The sequence below is a fragment of the Mesoplodon mirus genome (genome assembly GCF_964341445.2).
Source record: "Mesoplodon mirus genome assembly, chromosome: 12".
Taxonomy (NCBI): Eukaryota; Metazoa; Chordata; class Mammalia; order Artiodactyla; family Ziphiidae; genus Mesoplodon; species Mesoplodon mirus.
Window position 1 is genome coordinate 42,349,540 of NC_138988.1, and position 24,748 is coordinate 42,374,287.

A 24,748-nucleotide genomic window follows, 5' to 3' on the forward strand; every position below is an offset into this window, starting at 1 on the left:
CAAAAATCCTGCATGGCCAAACAATAACAACGATAAAATCATCATCATCATCATTGTCACCATCATGATCATCTGAATTCTCTACCTGGAGCCCAGAGCAAAAGGAGGGAAGGAGGGGGATGGAAGAAAGAGGAGCTGCACTGAGTTCAAGTGCTTGACCATGGGAGGAGACAGAAGAGAAAAAAGGGAAACATCTATCTATGAAACAGAAACAGACTCACAGACATAGAGAACAGACTTGTGGCTGCCAAGGGGGAGAGGGGTGGGGGCGGGATCGATTGGGAGTTTGGGGTTAGCAAATGCAAACTATTACATATAAAATGGATAAACAACAAGGTCCTACTGTATAGCACAGGGAACTATATTCAATATCCTGAGATAAACCATAATGAAAAAGAATATAAAAAAATGTATATATATGTATAACTGAATCACTTTGCTGTACAGCAGAAATTAATACATTGTAAATCAACTATACTTCAATTGAAAAAATCTAAAAAAAAAAAAAGGAAAGGAAGAGGAGAGGGAATAGGAAGAAGAGGAAGACAAGAAAGAGAAAGAGGAGAAATTGGAGGAAGGAGAGAAGGAGGAGCCTTGGGATGGGGCAGGCAATAAGATACTATCCCTGGCTCATGGCCCAGGGTAGCAAATAACATTCTAGAGTCTGCAAAGGGTTGAAAACAGAAGATGACGCCTCATTGCAGTTTATGAGTCAACTGAACAATTCTGCAGCCATTTAAATCTGGACCACCCTGTCCCCAAAAAGAGGAGGAGGATGCTGAAAGCCTTCAATTACAGAACCTTGTTACAGGCCAGGTACTGTGCCAAGCTGGGTGGCGGCAAGCAAGCTGTTTCATCTCTCTAGTCTTTAGGCTCTTCATCTGTAAAGAGACAGAGGTGGTGCCTACCTCATAGATTTGTTGTAAGGATTGAGAGAGCGAACGCATATAAAGTGGTTAATGGCAGTCCCTTAGAGGCGGCGGTGCTGCTTCTTACAGGAGGTGTGCGTGGGACAGGTAGGGAAACCTTTCCAGTGTGTAGATCCCATAAAGGTGTAGGCCACTTAGTGCTGATAAATTGCAAAGAGGTATATATTCAATCCTCTTCTTTTGGTTCAGTCCCCACATCATCTCCAAGGTATGAAACAGGGATATTGTCCAGGTTAGTTAAACCTCTGTTCTCAAACATGTACATGCATATGAATCACCCAAGGATCAGAAAGTCTGGGGTGTGCCTGAGGTTCTGCATTTCTAGCAGGCTCCCAGGAGATGCCGATACTGCCAGCCCATGCACTGCACTGTAAGCAGTAAAGAGCTAACCAATAGCTTTGGTGTGACAGTGTCAATTGAAACATGAAAGCAATGCAGAAACCAGACAAGATACATGACCACAGATTTATTTCCTAATACTTATTCTCTTAATTTGGGGAGCAAACTGTCATCTGAATGAGTGGGAAGGAAGGAAGGAAAGAAGGAAGGAAGGAAGGGAGATAAAATGAAAATGAATTACTTCTAAGGCCATACAGTAAAAGACAGTAATAGTTAACAGAATTTTGCCAAATAGAGATTGGTCCTATTGAACTTACTTGAATAAATACATCTAAATCATTTGAAATCAACCAAATGTTCATCAAATGGAAGCTGCCAAAGTACTTGGAAAAGATTTTTTTTTGAGTGCTTAACATCTCTCCACCTGAGTCTTGTTCACATATTAAATTTGCTCAGCAAATCCAAAGGCAAAGACCAATCCCTATCAAAATATCCACATTTCCTTCTGAATTGAACTAATCACATATGAACAATTCAATTCAACTCATCAAACAACATCTGAACATCCTGTATGTACTGAGCGCCACCTTCGGTCCTGGAGAGGAAGAGAAGAAAGGCACTGAACACACGCTCTCAGGAGCTCAGGGTGTAATGGTGGACACAGACAATGGAGCCCTGCCATCATCTATGATGCTGGTCAGCACAGGGACTGCGGCACACAGAGGAGGGACACATTTCTCAGCCTGGAGAGGAAGGAGAGGGCACAGTGGGTAGGGATAAGTCAGGAAAGGCATCCTGGAGGAGGTGATTTGAGGTCTGTCCTGCTTGTGTGAGTGGAAAACAGCTTCTGGATGTTCATTCTTCAAGTCTCCAACATGGGACAAGGAAGATCTGTCCTCCCTAGTCATGAATTGCTGGCTGGCAAGTCTTCAGTTCCTTGGCTTCTTTGCCACCCCATACCCTACCCACCACCACAGCCAATAGGGGGCAGAGACAGTGGTCCTGAGCAAAAAGAATCTCCAGGTATTACACTAATGTATGCAGTAGCATCTCATTAGCATCTTTGCCAGCAGAAAGCACATAAATAATTCATTGGTTCTGCTCTAGAATATCTGATAGAGTGGTCCAAACTCCCTTGCAGAAAGGGGAAGTCTCAGGTGCTGGGAGAGGGCTCTGATGGAGCAGCAGCTCTCAGGCTGGAAAGTCTTCACTCGTGGACCCACAGTTCTGCTCTGATGGAAGAGAACAAAGCGATGCATCGCTTTCCCTTTACCCAAGAAGGAGACTCCTTTTCTCCTATAAATGAGACCCTCTAAAAGAGTGGAAGCCGACCAGGGTGACCCACTTACAAAACAGAATAAAGATTCACTGTCAGGAAGCTCGCAATAACCCCAGATCAGCCCTTTCCAAGGCTCCAGATGTGCTATACGGAAACTGATCCACGGCCAAATTAGAAGTTCTGCAACACAGAGACCTTTTAAGCATTGTTTGATAAATAGTTTTCCCAAACATAATTGACCATAGAAACATTTTTTAATAGCTGAGGACTTATTAACATTCATCAAAAACTAGTATTCCATAGATGGCAGAGTTGCAGTTAGAGTCAAAGACCTCAAGATCTGCTGCAGAATTCCTTCTCGTGGACTTCCCTGGTGGCCCAGTGGTAAAGAATCCACCTTACAAGGCAGGGGATGCGGGTTCAATCTCTGGTCAGGGAACTAAGATCCCACATGCCGTGGGGCAACTAAGCCTACGTGCCACAACTACTGAGCTCGCACGCCTCAACTAGAGCCCACGTGCCGCAAACTACAGAGCCCACGCACCCTGGAGCCTGTGCGCCACAACTAGAGAAGAGAAAAAACCCTCATGCCACAACTAGAGAGAAACCCTCACACCACAGTGAAGAGCCCTCGTGCTGCAACAAAAGATCCTGCATGCCTCAGCGAAGATCCTGAGTGCTGCAACTAAGACCCGACACAGCCAAAAATTAAATAAATAAATAATAAATAATAAATCTTAAAAAGAATTCTTTCTTGCTCAGGGGAGGTCAGTCTTTGCTCTATTCAGACCTTCTACTGATTGGATGAGGCCCACCCCATTATGGAGGGCAATCTAATGTATTCAAAGTCCACTGATTTAAACGTTAATCTCATCTGAGAAACACCTTCAGAGAAACATTCAGAATAATGTTTGACCAAACATCCGGGCATCTGGGCACTGACACACAACATGAATCATCACACAGCCCTATTTAGTGTCATGTCACTCTATGCACCATCAGCTAAGCTTGACTAGAGCTGAAGGACCAAACCTTCCCAGCTGGCTCACTCCCATGGCTGGCAAGTTAGTGCTGCCTATGGGCTGGAAGCTCAGCTGGGCTGTTGAGAGAAAGGTGCAGGGCCAGGTTTCTCTCTATATGGGCTTCTCCATGGGGCCGACTGGGCTTCCTCCATCAGGATGGAGGTGTTCTAGGACTTATTACAACCCACCCTCTGCTCAAGATATTTACATTTATCCCACATGCAAAATATACTCACACCCCCTCCCCCAAGTCTCATCCCTTTACCACATCTGGCTTGAGGATCAGAAGCTTATCATCGACATAAGGTTCAGGTGTGTAGTAGCCCTGAGTAGCCCTGAGTTCAAAGAGACAGCCACAAAACATTCCGCCCACTGAGAAGGCGGGTGTATGTGCCCTCCCCTGAATCTGGGGACAGGGACCTCTGGTGACTATGCTGACAAATGGCAGATGGCAAAGTGATGCTGTGCTGGTTTCCAGGCCTGGGCCTTAAAAGACTGGTGCTTTCTGTCTCTTGGAACACTTGCTCTGGACCCTGAGCTGTCATGAAATCCAATTACCCTGAGACCATCCTGCTGGAGAGGCCAATGGTAGATGTTCCAGTCAACATCCTTCCAACCACCCCGACAAGGCTCCAGCCATGTGAGTGAAGCCATCTTGGACCCTCCAGACCAGCCCGGACACCAGCTGAGTAGCCCTGAGTAACTCTGGTGGGCACCATAGGGGTAGATCTGCCCAGATTCCTGACCCACAAAATCATGTATTAAAATTGTTGTTGTTTTAAGCCATAGCAAGAGATAACAGGAACAAACAGTATTTGACATCTTTTAGGTCACTAGTTTACAACTCTTGGTTTTATGTTTAATAGCAGAAACCTCCTTTCCAATAACCTCTCACATGGAACCCTAATATGTAAAGAGATCCAAGGAGCTACTTTGCTAAAAGTAAAACTCCCTCAACCTTTGTATCCCCATGGCTAAAGCACCTCTGAAAAAGGTACTCCTTGTTTTACAAAGACTATTCTCAAGGTCCAAGGCTTAAATGGCTTGCTTTATGTCAGTAGTTCTCAAAGTGTGGTTCCTGGACCAGCAGCATCAATATCTTCTGGAAACTTGTCAGAAATACAAATTCCCAAGCCACGCCCCAGATATACCAAATCAGAAACTCTGGGGTGGGGCTCAGCCTTCTGTGTTTTAACAAGCCCTCCAGGGGATTCTGACACACTATAGAGTTTGGGAACCACTGCTCTGTAACACAGAGTGAGGTAATTACCCAGCAAAACCTTGACTTGATCTGACCTGGGTTTGAATCCCAGACACTTCTCAGTTTTGTGATTGTAGGCGAGTTAATGTCTCAGCCTCAGTTTCCCTACCTGAAAAGGGAAGAGAGTAATAACTACTATTGATACCCTCTTCCATTCTTTCTCTCTCCTCTGACGGTTCCAACCCTTCTGGGTGATGGAAGAGGAGAAAGGGCTCTAAGCCCCAGGCTAATGTGGTGACTCTGAGCCCTGCTGGTAGAGTGGGTGGCTGCCATTCCCTGAACCTGGGTTCTGGAGTTTCCTTCTAAGCAACCTTGACTAATTTGAAGAGCCAGGGAAGCAGGAGGATATGCAACCAGTGAGATTTAATTTAAATTGAATGGCTTGGGCCTCCCTGGTGGCGCAGTGGTTGAGAGTCCGCCTGCCGATGCAGGGGATACGGGTTCGTGCCCCGGTCTGGGAGGATCCCATATGCCGCGGAGCGGCTAGGCCCGTGAGCCATGGCCGCTGAGCCTGCGCATCCGGAGCCTGTGCTCCGCAACGGGAGAGGCCACAACAGTGAGAGGCCCGCGTACGGGGAAAAAAAAAAAAAAAAAAAAAAATAAATTGAATGGCTTCACTAAAATTTCTGAGAGGAGCCTCAGGTGTCTCTAGCATATGAGTTCAAGTCCATCCCTGTACAGGAAACCCCATCTCTCCCTCTAGTCCTCATGCCTCTGTCTGAAACACCAGCCCAAGAGCCCTCTGCCCCTCCCGGACTCCTCCCCAGACCTCCCTGCAAGATGAAGCAAGCCAGACCACAGCTGGTTCTGCCTCTAATGACTATTTTCTTCATTTGCCTGTTTTCCCTTCTTTCTCATCATAATGTCAATACCAGAAGGAGAAGGTTGTCAGGGCAACCTAGAGTGGAGGCGAGAAGTTCATCCTTGACCAAGACCTTAAGTCTGCTTGGTAAAACACCCACTGAGCTCTTGGCTGCCCTCTGTTTCCTGGAAGCAAGAATGTAAAAATTCAACATTTTCTGCTTTTCTCCTCTTTTCTCTCCCTCTAATCATCTTAATTTCTCTCTTGTTCTCTTAAGTCAGCCTGACCTGTGTACGTTCTCCGGAATTTACTAGCTTTAACTCCTTCTGTTTCTACTAACTAAACTTGATACTCTTTTCTCCCTGAATCAATATATTGAGACACTCCAGTACCCTGTCTGATGGGTACTGCCCACAGCACCCCACCTCATATGCTGGCAGGGGAGGGATTAGATGTGGTCTAGCACCAGGGGGGCTGGGGGCATGTGGCAGACACATGGATGTTGGGCTGGTGGTATTATTGTTTTAGTAATCCCTGTCTCCCTGGCTGGCATTCTCTCCATTATAAAACTAGAATGTCAGTGCTCAGAGGTGCCACAATTGTGTTATGATAGCATTTAAAATGAAAGAATGGAGAGAAACATACCAGAATACAGACAGTGATTAAGTCTAAGAGATGAGATAATTTTTATACTTTTCTGTATTTCCTGATTTTTTATAATGAGCATACATTACTTTTTAAACTTTCTTTTTGAAATAATTATATATTTACAAGAAATTGCAAAATAGTACAGAGAGGTCTCATGTACCCTCCACCCAGGCATATATTACTTTTATAATAAAAAATTAAAACTAAAAATAATTTCTCCTATACACACAGGAGCCAGCTTGAGAGTTCCCAATGGCCAAATCTGAGATAATTTGAGCGATAAATAACCATAGTAATGGATTATAAACCATAGGGAAAAAAATCCATGAGTCCATACTGTTATAAATAAATACTTGAATAAGTAAATAAGAAGGAGAAGGGATAATTCTTCTTTAAAGTAAAATTCCGATTAATAAATGTACAATGAATGATAGAGATAGGAAATCAGCAATAGGCAAACAACATGGAATAATTGTTGTCCAAAGGCATTATCAATGGATGCCAAATCAATGGGTAAAAGAACGAAAAAAGAAGATATTTGCACAGTTTCAAAGTATCTCAAGATAATTATTAATTACAAAGGAAAAAATAGAAACTGCGCAGATACCTACCACCTTAACCAAGTGATGAAAGTCAACAGCACCAGTAATAAGACATGTTGATATCACGTATCCCTTATATGATTCATAATATCACTTCTGGTGCTCTTGTCCAAAATGCATTACCTCAATCTAATCATGAGAAAATCTCAGACAAACCCAAATTGAGGGACATTCTACAAAATGCATACTCAGTACTCTTCAGAAGTGGCAAGGTCATAAAAGACAAGGCAAGACTGAGAAACTGTCCCAGATTAAAGGAGACATGACAATTAAATGTAATGTGGGATCCTGTGTGGAGTCTGAACTATAAAAGGAGATTAGTGGGAAAACTAATGAGCATATCATTAGCATTCTTGGTTGTAAGCAACATAAACCAACAAGATTTGTTGGAAAACCATCAGTGTGGGGAGGAGGAGGCCAGATTTGAACCTAGGCATACTGACTCCATAAGTCCAGCTCCTAACCACTTCATTTTGCTTCCTTTTGACAACTAAATAAGCCTTTACCGAGACTTTGTGTTCCAGGCACTGGAGATATACAATTAAACAAAGAATTGGTCCCTGAACTCAATTATTGCCAACCATGTTGGTATCCCCAGTCCTGAGCATAGTGCCAGACCCCTGGCAGGTGCTTAATAACTGGCAATCGAATGAATCAATAAACCAACGTGGTAGCTAGCCCCCAAGGTGGCCCCCAATGATCTCCACTTCCTAATGCTGACTCTTTAGGTAGTCCCCTCCTGTACTGAATAGCGTTGTCCTGTGGGACCAATATAATATGGTGGAAGTGATGGTGTGTGATTTCTGAGGCTAGCTCATGAAAGACATCGTGGCTTCAACCTCTTTTTGTAGGATCACTTGCTCTGGGGCAGCCACATCACAGACACTCAAGCAGTCCAGGTTTACATGGCAAGAAACTAAAACCTCTTGCTAAGAGCCATGTGAGGGAACCATATTGGATGCAGATCCCTGAGTCCTGGTCAAGCCTTAAGATGACTGCAGCCCTGGCTGGCATCTTGACTTCAACATCATGACAGACCTTGAGCCAAAACCACTCAGCTAAACTGTTCCGAAATTCCTGATCCACCAAAACTGTGTGATAATAGTTATTATTGTTTTAGGTAGCTAAGTATTGGGGCAGTTTATTGCCCAGCAATAAATAACAAATACAGTCAGTGAACGAATGAAATGTCAGACCTATTCTTGCTCTGCTGTGTCTTGTGCTTATTATCATAGCATTGTCATAACAGTTGATTGTTTACAAGCCTGTATCACCTGATGCCCTGAGGACAGAGATGGTCCGTGGTCTCTGGGTCCCCAGTGCCTGGTGCCATACCTGACATATGGCAAGTGCTCAATAAATATTTGCCAAATGGATGAGTGCCAAGAGACAAATGGAGTCCTAAACCCATCTTTATCCAGAGTTCTCTAGCAGTCCTAAGAGTATTACTGCTGGGAAGGAAGAAATGGGATAGAGTTTTATTGAGAACACTGAAGTCAGCAGGGTTTTTTTCTCCTGACCTCCCATCATCAATGTATTCCAAATAGTTCTGAATTTGAAACAGAAACAGAAGTATTTAGTAAGGAGATCAATGCCTTCCCTCCACTCACTTGGGCTGAGGAATGACACCTCCCTCTATGCCACAAAGGTATAAAATGACCCTTCTTAGGTCACCTCAGTGGGCTGACTTGTCACTGTTTTGCAAATAACACAATATATAGAAATCGATTATATATAAAATTTACACTTTTCCCTCTACTTGGGAAGCAGCCGTTAAAAATTATGAGAACGAAGACAACCTACGGAATGGGAGAAAATATTTGCAAATGATGTGACTGACAAGGGACTGATTTCCAAAATATACAAACAGCTCATATAGTTCAATATCAAAAAAACCAAACAGCCCAATCAAAAAATGGGCAGAAGACCTAAACAGATATTTCTCCATAGAAGACATACAGAAGGCCAAAAGGCACATGAAAAGATGCTCAACATCACTAATCATTAGAGAAATGCAAATCAAAACTACAGTGAAGTATCACCTCACACCAGTCAGAATGGCCATCATCAAAAAGTCTACAAATAATAAATGCTGGAGAGGATGTAGGAAAAAAGGAATCCTTCTACACTGTTGGTGGGAATGTAAATTGGTGCAGCCACTATGGAGAACAGTATGGAGGTTCCTTAAAAAACTAAAAATAAAGTTACCATATGATCCAACAATCCTATTCCTGAACAAATATCCAGAAAAGACAAAAACTCTAATTCCAAAAGATAATGCACCCCAATGTTCATAGCAGCACTATTTATAATAGCCAAGACATGGAAGCAACCCAAATGCCTGCCAGTGCAGGGGACACAGGTTCGATCCCTGGTCCGGGAAGATCCCACATGCCGCGGAGCAGCTAGGCCCGTGAGCCATGGCCGCTGGGCCTGCGCGTCCGGAGCCTGTGCTCCGCAACGGGAGAGGCCACAACAGTGAGAGGCCCGCATACCGCAAATAAATAAATAAATAAATAAAGAGAATTGAGGTAACTATATTATTATTTTTTTTTCTTTTTTTCTTTTTTTTTTTGCGGTATGTGGGCCTCTCATTGTTGTGGCCTCTCCCGTTGCGAAGCACAGGCTCCGGACGCGCAGGCTCAGCAGCCATGGCTCACGGGCCCAGCCGCTCCGCGGCATGTGGGATCTTCCCAGACCGGGGCACAAACCCGTGTCCCCTGCATCGGCAGGCGGACTCTCGACCACTGCGCCACCAGGGAAGCCCGAGGTAACTATATTATTGTCAGACAAAATAGACTTTAAGTCAAAAACGTTTACAAGAGACAAAGAACGACTTTACATATTGATAAAAGGTTCAGTCCGACAAGACATAACAATTATAAATATATATGCACCTAACATGGTGCCTGTGCTCTGCAGTGGGAGAGGCCACAACAGTGAGAGAGGCCCGCATACCACAAAAAATAAAAATAAAAAAAAATTTTGAGAACTATTGATCGATATGGAAAATATATACAGTTCAGTGGGGAAAGCAAGGATAAAATTAGGTGGGCATCGCCAAGACTGTATTGGGCACCTCTTCAGATCTGCTTGGCCCTGCCTGTCTCTTAGTCCCGCCCACGCTGGGGTGACCAGTTCTGGGTCAACTCCAGCCAGCTTCTCACAGCTGCAACCTGACATTATGTGTCCCCTGCTTATGCCGCTCACCCTGGGGCTTCTCTGTCAATGCCATCGCCTGGGACTTAGGGGAAACCCACTCAGCACCCATGCAAGGGCAGCTCAGAAATGTGGGTGAGTTACCCCACGGGGAAAGCCTTTGACCGACAGGGGTTGGGAGCCAATGGAAAATGCTTCTCTCTTTCTCCCCTGACCCATGCAAGGTCCTCCTATGACTCCTCAGATGATCTTGGATCCAGCACCCAGGTGCACTCAGCTGTGGCCAATTCCATAACATTCTTGCCAGCTTCGCTCCCCATTTCTCATTCCTCCTCCCTGAAATCATGTTCCTCAGTAAAATATTTGCACAGAAACCTTTGTCTCAGACTCTGCTTTCTGGGGAACCAGGCCAAGACAAGCATCAAAACGTTCAAATAAAATGTATTTATAGGGACAGAGACTGCAAGGAAAAAGCACTAATATGATGGTATTGCTTGTGTTAGAGTTGGGGGAGGGGATTATGAGTGTTTTTTTTCTCTTTTCCCTATTTTAAACTTTTTCTTTTTTCTTTTTTTTGGCCGCGTGGCACGGCTTGCCGGATCTTAATTCGCCAACCAGGGATTGAACCTGGACCACAGCAGTGAAAGCGCTGAGTCCTAACTGGACAACCAGGGAATTCCCCTAAACTTTTTCTTAAAAGATGCATTCATTACTTTTGTACGCTTAAAAAATCATTTCCATTTTGGAAAAGAAAAAAGACAAAAAGAAAAAGAAGAAGTGCTTAATAAAACAAAAAAAATGTGTTTATTATATTAAAACGTTAAACAGCCTATTAAATTGTTTTTAGAATATAATCACACAACTATGTAAAACAGATTTAAAATATTAAAAATTGTAAGTAAATGACAAAAAGATCATTTCTGTTTTGAAAGTCACTGTTGGAAATGGTACTGAACTAGACAGAAAACTGACAGGATGTCATTTGGAGACCTCTGCTCAGATGCTAATTGTCTTCCTTAAGGGGCAGGGGCAAGGGAGAGGTGCTGGGAAGGCTTCCTCCCCCATAGGGTGGGGAATAGAGGGAGTGGAGTTAATTGGCCAGAGCGATGCTAAGGAGAACCTGTCCTCTCTACCCTGCTGGTTGCTGAGTTTGACATGGAGTGTTTGTTAGCATTTTGACCAGCTGCAATTTTGGCATTTTCTTCTACTTAAAACATCTGTATTAATATTGACATATTTAAACGTCCCAGGAACCTTTGAAGCTCTTCTTTGGGAAAAGCTCTTCAGCTCTTATGGAGTCTCCTCATCCCACCTAGTCATTGGCCAAGGTTAGGGCTGGGGTCTCTGGGGGAATGAGGTAGGAGATAGGGGTTCTGGTGGGAGACAACCTAGGGGTTCTTATGGGTAGGAACAATCATGACAGCATCTTTTGGGGAGGAAAAAAGCACTGGATCCTGGAGGAAGCCAGGGTTGATGGAAGAAGGTCAGGAGCAGGATAGGGTGGGGCAATGTCCCCTTTGGGCTATTCTGGAGTCTTAACAGCCCTCCATTTGAGACTGGTCCTTGTAGGTGACACACCTGAGGCTGTCAATTCCAGTCAAAGAAGGGTGGCAGAAATCTGGAAATCTCAAACTCCAAATCCCTTCCCTGCCTTTTTTTTTTTTTTTTTTTTTTTTTGCCATGCCACTTGGCTCGCTGGATCTCAGATCCCCAACAGGGATTAAACCTGGGCCAAGGCAGTGAAAGCCCAGAATCCTAACCACTAGGCCACCAGGGAACTCCCTGCGTGCATTTTCCAGCAATGTTTCCAGAGTCACCTAAATGTGTCAGTTTTGTTTTTCATGCATTGATGTGGGAATTACCCCAGAGAGTCCCTGGTATTCCAGAAAGCCAGATGACAGGGCTTGGGATAGCCTGTTGGGTACTCTCTGGGCTTCTCTTCACTTCAGGGGGGTCAGTCAGATCCCCCAGATAGTAAAATGTCAGCTTTAGAACATAGTCCCCAAGGGCCCAGCTTGTGCCTACAGCAACCCCTCCCCACCCCCAGGCCTTTAGAGTCTTTAAATGCACTTTCACAGCACCCTGGAGGTGGCTGGGGTATCGATCCACATTATCACTCCCATTTTACAGAGGAAGAAACTGAGGCCAGAAGATGTCAAGGGATTAGAAACACAGTAATATGTGCTAGAGCTCAAACCTGCCAACCCCTCTGGCCCCCACATTTGGTAGTCTTTTCGTTATACCTGCAGTCCAGCAGTTCTCAAACTTTTCCATCTCAGAACCCCTTTATACTCTCAAAAATTAGTGAAGACTCCAAAGAGCTTTTGTAAGCTCCTTGAGGGCAGGGATCAGCTTTCTCAGTTTTGTGTGCCCATCCCCTCCCCACAGAATTCACACACAGTAGGTGGTCAATTCTTATGACAGGATGAGAAAGAGAAGATGAAAGGAAAATGGAAGGCAAGACAACCCCAGGTAGGTCCAACTTGACTGATGGTGGTCCTACCCCACCATCACACCAGCTTGTCCTCTGGATGCCCCTGCCATAAACACTGCCCCTTCACGACTGTTCCACAATGACCAACAGTTAGAGCCTGCAGGCCAGGAGCTGGAGACATCAGCTGCGAATCATCAACACAGAACAGGCAACATTCATGAGCACATACTGTATGCCAGGCACTGTTCTATCACTTTACGGGGATGGTAATTAACCCTATTTCTCAGCTGCTATTATTTTTACGGATGAGGGAAACTAAGGCACAGAGAAGTTAACCTGCCACAGTTACAAAATGAGTAAATGGAGGATCCAGGGTCTGCTCCAGATTCTGCTGGCTTAACCACTCCTCAGTGCTGCCTCTCGTAGTGGGAAAGAGTAATCTGGAAGGGGCTGCCACAAGACAGGAGCACCTAAAGGGAGATGATGAGGCCTCAGCGAGGAAAAACAGCCAAGGAAGCAGCCCCCAGACCACACTCACCCCTGCAATCACATATAAATATACCCAAGTCCATGGTGTGCAAGTAAATGTTTAACAACCAGCTCTCTGGAGTGGCAGGGACGGATTTGTAAGCATTTGCTCATTTCCATGGTGTAAACATTCTCCCACCATGGCTGATTTCAAGAGACCAATAGTTTACCATCAGTTTACAAAATTCCTGAATATTTAACCATTGGCTCTTGTGAGCATGTACGGTCCAGCTCTGGCACACCACTGTACAAGCCAGCCCCGCAGCACTGATTTGGACCCTAGATACCCAGCAACACATAGGGCGCTACCTGAACGACTGCCATGAGATGGACTATCAATGGCATTACACAGACGGCTACATAGCGGCTCAGAACACATAATTTTCTCAGGGCCACAGAGCTAGAAGGAAACCGAGCAGGGACTCAAATTCAAGTCTCCAGACCCACACTGTCCAGGGCAGCAGCCATGAACCACACGTGACTATTGAACACTTGATGGGCTGGTCCAAACTGAGATATTGCTGTAAGTGTAAAACACACACCAGATTTTGAAGACTTCATAAGAGAAAAAAGACCGTAAGATATCCCATTTATACATTTTTATGTTGAATATATGTTGAAATGATAAGTTTGGATATGCTGGGTTAAATAAAATATATTTTGGAAATAGATTTTCTTTTCTTTTTTTCTAATGTAGCTACTAGAAAATTGAAAGTTAATATCTAACTCACGTTCTATTTTTATTAACATGACTACACTCCTGGTCTAGAGTTCTGCCTGCAAAGCACCAGGCATCTCTCATATCCGGGGATACCCAAATCCCTATAGGTCCCTATGTAAGCGAGCGAGTGCGCGCGCACACACACACACACAACCCGCTTGCTCAGGACAACTTACACTCTGCCTCCCCCACCCCCAACACTCACCACGCGTCCCACAGAGCCACTCAGGGAAACAGGACCCGGGGCCACAAAGACACACAACCCCCAAGACCAGCCACAGAGCACCTGCCTGAGGACATCATCCGCGCCGCCCCCCCCCCCGCCGCCCCATACTGGACTTGAGGGAAAATGCTGTTCTAGAACATCGGCTAGGGGTGCCTCCCACCCCTTGATCAGCAGCTCTCTGTCTGGCTGAGCGGGAGACATGTGGCAGATGGCACCTCTACCTGTAGCATCAGTCTCTTTGAGGGGTTCTTCTGAGAGAAGGATGTTTGCCTCGGTGCTGAAACATTACTGCCTGTGAATTTGAGCTGCAGGGTGGGCCCTTGAGTAATGAGAGCAATGGCTGAGGTGTCCAAGATGAAGGTGGCTTCTATTTGGACCCGGCTTTTCCCAAGCTATCTTCTTCCTGAATTTTCTGGCTTGAATTTTTCCTGATAGCGGGCGCCCAGGACAGAGGGTGCCATATCAGAAGCCCACCGCTGCCTGCTTCTCGGTGAATTTGCACACCCTTGTGCCCTTGCGTGAGGAAAGCAGGAAAATCAACACATTTTCTATGAGGCTCCTCTCTACCCCACCCATGAGCACACTTGTTCAGCACGCTGCTGGCTGTGCTGTGGCCTCACCACACCGGCTCACTAATTTTTAGGGCAATTTCCAAGTTCGCAGTCGTTGAGCCTCTCCAAAGGGTTTTGTTTTTCTTCCCTTAAGCAGAAAACAGTGGACCTCTGGCCCAGGTGACATTAATCCCACAATCACATGGAGGTAATTATCCAAAGGCAGACTTCAGATTCCATAAAAAGTCAGGACCACAGCCCCCAGGCAAGCCCAGCAAGACTCGGCTTCCAGAGGTCTCTGCGGTCCCTGGCATCCATCACAACAACCAGTGAGGGCTTATAAAGACTCATCATGAAAAGCAGGCAGGCTCTGGAGATGTAGCCTTCCTGCTCTTAATTGCTTAATTAGGTGGAATATTGCCTGCTGGATTCAAATCAGATGAGCTCTTCCGCAGGCACAGCTGACTACAGAAGGCTCAGGGCTGGGTGGGGAGGCAAGGCAACATGGAAGATTCTAGAACCTGTCCTACCACGGGATGAGGCCTAGGTTAGAAGGGAGGTGAGGCTCTTGTCTCTCACTGCCATCAGTTAGTTTTGACACCTGGACACACAGATGTCCCTCTAGGCCTTGGTTCCTTCCTCAGTAAAATAAGATGGTGGTGAGTCGGCCTTCCTCAGGCTCTGCAATATCAGGGCTGCAAGTAGCAGAAAACCACAGTTCAAACTGGATTGTCATTTGCTATTTCACACAAAAGGCAGAAGAAAGTGCGCCCGAGCCAAGGTACAATCAGCAGCTCAATGTCATCTAAGACCCAGGTTCCTTCTCTACAAGGCAGCTGTGGCCCCTCCAGGTGTACTTCCCAACTCCTGCGGTTAGAAGGCAAGAGGGCCTGTCTCGCCTCCCGGAGAGGAGGAAGCCTTTCCCAAAGGCTCCTCCCAGAGACCTCCCCTCACATCTCATTGGAGGAACTTCATCACATGCCCACTCCTGAGCCAATCATTGGTAAGGAACATTGGACAACCTGGATTGGTTCTGTTAATAAGGTGGAAGGTGGGGAATGGATGGTAAATGGGCAACCTACAGCGTCTGCTACAGATACCACTTACATGTAAATGGAAAACAGAACAGGTCTGGTCTTGTCCCCCTTCCCACCTGACCCCCTCCCGCCTTCCTCCATTTCTCTTGTCTTCCTTTTCATTCTTTTTTTTTGGCTGCCCCACATGCAACTTGCAGGATCTTAGTTCCCTGACGATGAACTGAACCCAGGCCATGGCTGTGAAAGTGTGAATTCCTAACCACTGGACTGCCAGGGAATTCCCTTTTTTATCCTTTTAATCTCCATTCCAGTTATAGTTGGAGGGAATATAAACCAAATCAAACTGGCTTAAGACTTAAAAATATATATATTGGCTCATATAACTGAAAAGTTGAAGAGGAGATTGACACAGTTTGATCCAGGGGTTTCAGTGGTATCAAGGAGGGCTGGACCTTTCCTCCTCTTCATTGCCAGCTCTGTGCCAGCTTATTTCTCAGGCCAGCTCCTTCTCTCTGTCCTTTTGTTAGATGATATGGCCTTTGGCAACTCAAAGCTTCCACAGTTCCCAGCTCAAGGCTCTGGAAGGACAATATTCCAGTTAATAGGAACCATCATCCAGTTAATAGATATTGCTATATTAGAAAGTCACTCCAAGCTTAGTGGTATAAAACAACTGTTTCTTATGCTTATGGAGTCTATGGACCAAGGATTCAGACAGGGCATGGCAGGGTTGGCTGTTCTCTGCTCCACTATGTCTGGGGTCTCAGCTGGTACCTTAGTGTGCTTGGATTACCATAACAAAATACCATAGACTGGGTAACTTAAACAACAGAAATTTATTTTCCTACAGTCTGGAGGCTGCAAGTCCAAAATCAGGGTACCGGCACAGTCAGGTTCTGGTGCAGGTTTCTTCCTGGCTTGCAGACAGCTGCCTTCTATGTGATCATAAGGTCTTTTCTTAGCACGTGCTTGCGACAGCTCTCTGGTGTCTCTTCTTGTGAGGGCACTAGTCCCATCATGAGGCCACCACCTCCATGACCTCATCTGACACTAATGACCTCCCAAAGGCCCCATCTCCAAATACCATCACATTAGGGATTAGGGCTTCAACATATGAATTTGGGGGTATAACATTCAATCCATAACAGCCGGCGAGACTCAAATGGCTGGGAGCTGGTATCATCTAAGTGCTTTTTCACTCCATGTCTAGCACAAGGGGTGGGATGACTCAAATGACTAAGGGCTCATATTCCCTCCCCTCTCCTCCCCTCCCCTCCCCTTCCCTCCTTCCTCTCCTCTCTATTCTACTGTCTGGTGGTTCAAGGCTGTAAGAGCAAGTGTTTCAACAAACAAGACAGAAGCCACATGATCTTTTAAGCTGGAGCCTTAAATGTCAACTGGTGTTACTTACATCGTATTCTGTGCTCAAAGCAGTTATGATCCTGCCCAAATTCAAGGGGAAAGTCATGGGCTACAATTCTAAGGCAGGAGTATCACAGAATTTGTGGCCATGACTTAAAATCACCACAAGGGGTCCCTCTCTCTCCCAGAGTGCTTATGATCCCAGGAGAGGTGACTGATTGGTCCTGCTGGTGTCCCAGGACCACCTCTGGATTGATCACCATCAGCACATGGATGTGGCGTCTGTCCTAAGTGGCCAGTCATGGGTATAAGCTCCAATTTGTGCCACTTGATGGACATGTGACCTTGGAGGAAGAGGGCTTAGCTGACGAATACTTGTAGGCCAGCAGGAACCTTTGAGTTCATGGCTAGAGTCTATTATCCTTAAAATGATGAAATGTACAGATTCTTTTCCACCATTACACACTGGTAAAAATCGAGAAAGAAGGATAGCTAAAGGCAGATAACATTAAAAGTGCGCCGGGCCTCCCTGGTGGCGCAGTGGTTGAGAGTCCGCCTGCCGATGCAGGGGATACGGGTTCGTGCCCCGGTCTGGGAGGATCCCATATGCCGCGGAGCGGCTGGGCCCGTGAGCCATGGCCGCTGAGCCTGCGCATCCGGAGCCTGTGCTCCGCAACGGGAGAGGCCACAACAGTGAGAGGCCCGCGTACGGAAAAAAAAAAAAAAAGTGCGCCCAGGCAGGCCCCTGGTGAGGCCCTGCTTCCACCTCTGCTACCCTTCCCTGCCTTTCCGCTCATCTGCACCTGAGCCAGCCCTCAAGGTACAGCTACAGCTAACCCCCTCCTGACACCACCCCTGATCGCCCCAGACTATGGAAGTTTCCTCCTTCCCCGAGCGAATGCACTACACATCATCATCCATCCCTGGTCTCTGCGTTTATCTTCTCCATCCCGTCTCTCCCAGAGCCCACCTGCAAACTTGGCTTCTCCACCCCCGGGAAGGATTCTCTCCTGAAACAGGAGGAGTTTAAGGAATTCCCGGGATTCTGTATTAAGTTACTTTGGTTGCCAGTCCAGCTCTGATAACTGGGTTCCTAAGTTGTGCCCCACAATAATGACATCCAACATTTCCAAGCTCTGTCTATGTGCTTTACATGTGTGTTCCCATTTCATAGTAAAGACAATTCTAGCACTGTTTTCCCATTTTACAGAGGCAGCAGAAGCACAGAGAAGGTAAGAAACCTGTACCTCCTCAAAGGAGAGAACATAGGTTCTACCCCTTGACGTGGAGGTGGCAAACTTTGGAAGACCGTGTGGTATCCACTTTTAGAAAATACTATCTACCACACCATGCTCTCCTTCTTAAAAATTGCTTTTTATTTTCAAATAATTGTGAAGATTTGCAAAGATGGTACAGAAAATTCTGTGTGCTCTTCCCCTAGGTCCCTCTGTTGTTAACATCTTACATAACCATGAGTCATTTATCATGGCACATACAGTCACTAGGTCTCCATGGCCTTCTCTGATCTGGGCAGCTTCTCTCTCTTTCATTATCTTTCACAATGTTACTTTGGCAGAGGACTGGGTCAGGCATACACTCTCATTTTGATAAACACACAAATCTCACATCCTGCTTTAATGATGTATAAAATTTAAAAAGTAAAATTCCATGCCCACAAAGTCGCTATCATATTGTATGCTTTCCCCACTATACATGACCATATAGAGATTGTGATTTTGTCACCCTAGGGATCTGGGCCCTCTTTCTTATATGGAAAACTATTCATTGGCTGATCTGAGCCTCGCTTTCCACATTTGATAATAAAGGAGGGGGTGGGGTGGGCTAGAGGATCTCCAAGCTCTGCCCAGCTCTAAAAGTTGATCCCACAAAATCAATTACGTGAACTTAAAATAGATTTTTCAATCCTCAATTCTTAGCCAAATTTCTACATTGATTTTAAGGTAATTAAAGAATATTAAATAAGTTTCTTATAAAGCCTGAGACCTAAATTTTCTCTGTCTCTGGGCGTTCTTCTCACTCTCCCTTCACCCCACCAGACTCAAGGCTCGGGGAGGGCAGGGTGGACCTCAGGATTCATCATGCCCCAGCACTCAGCTGAGCAGCCAGCCTCAGTCAGCACTCAGGACATTTGATGGATGAATGAAATCACTTGCAGATGGACGGCCCCATTTGCCTCCTTGTTGCTCTATTTCTGTTACGAGTTCACTAACTTCTATAACAAGTATTTTTTTTTTCCTCCCAAATTACACATTCAAGTCCTCCAGGGAGGCAGCCTGGGGTACTATTCCCTTTATCCCTCCCATACTGTGCCCACTGTATCTACCTCGGAGGGTAGTCGATGAATATTGTGGGCATCAGCACAACCGGGTCTGGGCGCATCTGAGTGAAAGAATTTGTCATTCATTCATTCAACAAATATTTACTGGACACCTAATATATGCCAGGGCTTTTCTAGGTACTAGGGCATATTCTCTTGGGGATAGGATGGCCTATCTCTTGGATAAGATGACATTTGAGCAGGGCTCTGAAAACTTCCCACCAACTGATGGCTAAATGTATCGGAAAGATAAAATGAGGTATAGGGGCTTCCCTGGTGGCGCAGTGGTTGAGAGTCTGCCTGCCAATGCAGGGGACAGGGGTTCGAGCCCTGATCTGGGAAGATCCCGCATGCCGCGGAGCAACTGGCCCCGTGAGCCACAATTACCGAGCTTGCGCATCTGGAGCCTGTGCTCCGCAACGAGAGGCCGCGATAGTGAGAGGCCCGCGCACCGCGATGAGGAGTGGCCCCCGCTTGCCGCAACTGGAGAAAGCCCTCGCGCAGAAACGAAGAGCCAACACAGCCATAAATAAATAAATAAATAAATAAATAAATAAAAATTAAAAAAAAAAAAGAGGTATAAATCATACTAAGGCAAAGTGTCTGCATTAAAACATCAACAACAGGATACTTTACTCCTGGTGAAATACATGATTGGTTTTGCTTCATTTTGCTGCAAGGTCTTGGGTTATTTTGTTTTGTTTTTCACTAAAGTGGCCCATCAGGAAGAGTCTGGGGGCAAGGACAGCCTAGAAATGCAATAAAGGTAGAATGGGGTGTTTGGGTTTAGATTCCATCTACTTTAGAGCAAGACAATTAGGCCCAGCATTTGGAGGCGGGGCTTGGAGGCTCACTGTAGTGCCAACTTGGATTTGAGTAGCTCACCCTGCCCTGCCCTCCTTGAAACTGAAGGATGCCATTTGGAAGTCACTGGACAGTAAGAGACCCCCCAGTTCTTCTAGAAACCTTACCCTCTTCCAGTTCTACACCCCCTGGTCAAATCACCTGTCAACCACACCCTGAAACTGCTGACCCTCCCTTGGTTTCCGGGCACGTAGGGACACCGTACTTCTGACTTCTCCATCCTGGAGGGACTCTCATTTCTCTTGTCTCTCTCTTTTAAAGAAAGAAACCCATTTCCTTTCAAATGGGATCCAACAGTTTAAGAAAAAAAATCTATTGAACTTTGTTTTTTCCTCTGGTCTCTTGGTAAGACGGATTTGGGTTTTGATTCTGTCAAAATGAGAAATTTGCCTTGTTCTGTAAAATCAGAGATTGGAAGCGTTTCTCTTTTCTTTCTTTCCATTTTTAAGCTCTCAGGGACACGGACTGACAAGGGAGCTGCATCTGACTCTGGACACCTCAAGCACAGCCAGCGGTGCCCCATCGCCCAGGAGCCCATCCCTGGGTGCTGGGTTTCAGCGCCACATCGTACCACAAATGCCAGGAGGTGCCACTCACATCCTCATCCATGATGGGGCAACCTTGTGCCTGACAGATAAGAGGAAGCTTCCTCTTGATGAGGCACTGCCACTCCAAAGGCCTAGGTTGTTTAATGGAAGGAACCAGCAGAGATCCTGCCTCTAAACTGCCTTGTGACCTTGAGCAGGTCACTGAGCATCTCCGACCTGTGTCTCAACTGTAAAATATGAGGTTTTAACAGATGAGTCTTTTGTGACATAGTGGTCCTTTTTCGACTGATGCTGACACAGCAAAAGGCCACTATGTTCAGGGTCCCGTATTAACCAAACTCAGTTGACCCTATAGTAAAACATAAAGTATTTCTCCCCAAGTCCAAGAAGCACTAAGCTTTTCTTTTTCCTGTTTTTTTTGGGGGGGGGTGGTGGAAGTAGCTACAAAAATGACATTTTGCAGTTTAAATAGAAAGAATGAGGAAATGAAAGAGAGTCCTGGAGGCAGGTCAGGGGTGAAAGATACATTTTCAAACATAGTAAAGGTGACTGATGGTTGCTTTGCAAAGGTGACCTTTGTCAAAGGTGACAGTTGTTTGCTTGCTGGCATCTTCTTGGGGAACCCCATCTTGCCCTCTGGAGATGCTCTGGTGGGACAGTCAGTCAAGGTTCCCTGCCTACTGAGAGGCTAGTCCAGTAACTCTGCTTCCCAGGAAGATGGATAGTGGATCCAGTGCCAAGTCCAGGGGGCCAGCGGGAAGGGCTCCACTCAGGGCATTGCTGCCCTGAAGAGGCTATCTATTCCTTCCTGCTGTCTACATGCTCCTGTCTTCCCGAGACCCAGATGTTCAGCTTTGTCTTCAATTTGGTGTCACCCCATGCCCTTCCACTAAATTCCAACTTTCATCTAAGTTAGTCAGAGTCAGATTCTGTTGCTTGCAACAAAGAACTCTAGATCTAATGGACATTTTATTTCTCCTCTCCTTCTTCCAAACTTTTCTGAAAACACAAAGAAGGAAGGAAGGGAGGGAGGGAGACATCAGTGTGTTTAAAATGTGTTTTAGCCACAGAGCCCTTTTTCTCTAATTAAATCTAATGTGGACTCTACCTAAGACAGATGAAAGCAGAGCTCCTTGTCCTCCTCCTGCCTGTTCTGTTTCAGCTTCCCCAGATCTGCTTCCTCAGAATCCAGAAATCTCAGCCACCATTTACTCTGTTAATACCTACTTGTGAGAAGTTAAGGTTCCTTGGGGAGAGGGGCCAAGGAGAGACAGGGAGTAACAGCAGCATTCATGGAACACCACCTGTGCTCTAGGCACAGCTGGGAGCTTCACACATGCTGTTCTAGTTACTATAACAAGCCTGTAAGGTGGGTTCTGTTATTATCATTTGCAGAGGAAACTCAGAGATCCAGCAATTGGCTGGAAGGCACATAGATACAAGTGACAGAGCTGAGATGTGAACCCCGGTCTCTTGTGACCTAACACAGGCAGATGGTCCCCCACTTGGCACTGTTATGGGGTATACAGTATGCCTCTCCCACACCTGCATGTCCATACCACCAGCAGTTCCTGCCCCCAGAGCCTTTGCCTTACTCAAATGCTTCTATCAACGGAAGTGTCAAATAAAATTCAATAAAGTATTGAACAAAAGAACAATGACTATATGAAAGGAGTACAGTTTAAAGGTTAAGAATACAGGGTCTGGCATCAGATGGGCCTGGGTGAATCCCAACTTTACTGCTCACCGGCTCTGTGATGTTGAGCAAGCCGCAGGACCTCTCTGTGCCTCATTTTCCTCACCTGGAAAATAGGAGATAATAATATTTCCTATTGTGATAAGCAGAATAATGGCCCCAAAGATATCCACATACTAATTCCCTAATCCCTGGAACCTGTGAATATGTTACATTATTTGGGAAAAGAGAAGTAAGGTTGCTAATCACCTGGACTTTAAAATAAAGAGATTATTTTGGATTATCTGGGTGAGGCCAACGTAATCACAAGGATCCTTACATGTGAAAGAGGGAGGCAGGAGAGTCAATGTCACGGTAATGAGATGTGAGAAAGACTTGCTGGCTTTGAAGATGAAAGGGGACCATGACCAAGGAGTGTAGACAGCTTCTAGAAGCTGGGAAAGAGAATGATTTCTCCCCAGAGCCTCCAGCAAGGAATGCAGCTCTGCTGACATCAATCCTTGATTTAAGTCCAGTGAGACTCATCTCAGGCTTCTGACCTATGGAACTATACGAAAATAAATGTATTATTTTAAGACATTAAATTTATGGTAATTTGTTACAGCAGCAAGAGAAAACTAATACACGCCACTGAGAGGGTTGTGAGGATTACTGGCGATGCTACTGGATATGCAGGAGCACAGGGAAGCTGTGTTTCCTCATTGGTTGGTGTGCAGAGCTGGGAACTATTGAGAGTGGTGGTGAGCTGTGCCCTGTTTCTTCTGACCATCCCTGTCCACCCGCCCACCCCTGCACCTTCATGCCTTAATTATGTTGGAATGTTTCTTTATAATCACACACCCGATGACTCCCTTCGTCACGCTGAATTCTAAATTGCACTTGAAGTAGCTTGTACAATGTGTGTCTTCTGATTAGCTTCTTTCTGAGCTCCAAAATGAGGGTAATCAGAGTGGAGGACAGACCTTACTGTGTACCCTGGGATGGAGGAGAGGGCAGGGGATCTCTCCATTGCAATTTTCTAATAAGACTTGAAGAGCTTTTAAAGAGCCGGCTCACCTCACTCTGCAGGCCTGCGGTCATCCTCCCTCCCATCCCCTCCAGAAACGCAAGCTCTCAGACTTACCCTTCCAGGTTCCGACGCAGCTGCCGTTAGTCCCTCCTTCACCGTGGTCTCTCCTCCTCTGAGATTGTAGTTTGTTCTGGAGACTAGGAAAGTGATTATAACCCAGCTGTCAGTCATATCCAGCCAACCCCTGAGATCTAGATCAGCTTGACTCAAACTCCCCTATTGTGTGGACTATGGAGCCCAAAGCCCCCTCAAAAATTTCTGAGGATTTTCAAATGGGGTCTGGCTCTCCTGTGGTCACGTCTTCCCAGTGAAAGATTTATAAGAAAGCTAATGAAGCTTAAATTCCAGGGCTGTTCCCTTGTGGGAGGCCCTAGCAAAGTGTTCACGTGGTCATATGTTTTGGTAAAATTTGCAAAAGGTTGATATTTTTATATTATTTTTCTTTAAGGGCATCTCACCAAACTGTATGAGCTTCAGATTCCATGAAATTTGGATCTGCCCCTGCACCTAGCTCCCTGTCTGTATGCCACAGTGCAGTCACCCTCACACAAGATTCAGCCCTTTGTTTTCCTCCAAAAGGTGTCAAGGTACTCCTGAATGTGGTAGACCTCTCTACCGCGCGCGCGCGTGTGTGTGTGTGTGTGTGTGTGTGTGTGTGTGTTACAGTGGGGATGGGAAGAAAGGGATTACAACTACAACTGGCCACTAGGCGTCCTCATTCTTAGAAGTTTCCTTGGGCCACCAGCATGGACCACCTGTTTCTGCTACTTTTACCCCTAGGGACCCACCCTCTGGGTAGCTGTGGCTTCTCTCTGCCTCATTTCTTTTTCCTTCTTCCTCTCAGGAGCACAGCAAATTCCTCTTACTCTCTCATCTTTAAGCATTACTTTTGACTTCTCACCTTGTAACCTCCCTGCTCTGCCCTCAAAAGTTGATCATGGTATCTTCCCAGACTGGCTTTCCTAAGAGGGCTTAGGGTACCTACAGTTAACAGAGTATATTTTTACATCACAACATGGTTATCACAGAAAGTATTGGGCTTTTCTTTTCTAGAGCTGGGGGTGAGCATACCCAAGGGTCTGGGGGATAACACAGTCAATAGGGTGGAGGGGGAACCTGCAAGCAGAGGTGATTGGGAAAAGGGGGAGTGGCCAAGAGCTTTGGCTGAAAAACAAGTGTGTTGAGATGCTGGTGCTAGGCCCATTTTTTCCCAACCCATTGGAAAGCCTCAGGACTTACAGCCAGCTGAATAACACAAGGGGGAAGGGACCATTCCCTCCTTTGTGCCCAGCTGGATCCTAACGGCTGGTCATGGTGGCTCCTATAATATTTT

At 45.8% G+C, this 24,748-nt stretch overlaps 1 protein-coding gene across 3 annotated transcripts in view; it reads right to left on the bottom strand.

Moving 5' to 3' along the window:
* Positions 1 to 24,748, bottom strand: part of LARS2 (leucyl-tRNA synthetase 2, mitochondrial) — a 242,167-nt gene that overhangs the window by 174,774 nt on the left and 42,645 nt on the right. For 2 of the 3 annotated variants that reach the window (XM_082638131.1, XM_082638128.1), the window contains exons 2-3: positions 23,470 to 23,552; positions 22,398 to 22,452 (exon numbers count right to left, since the gene is read on the bottom strand). The exons of the other annotated variant lie outside the window; for it this stretch is intronic. The gene's annotated coding sequence lies outside the window, so the exon portion shown is untranslated. The remainder of the gene's footprint in view (positions 1 to 22,397; positions 22,453 to 23,469; positions 23,553 to 24,748) is intronic. 3 annotated transcript variants of the gene reach the window in all.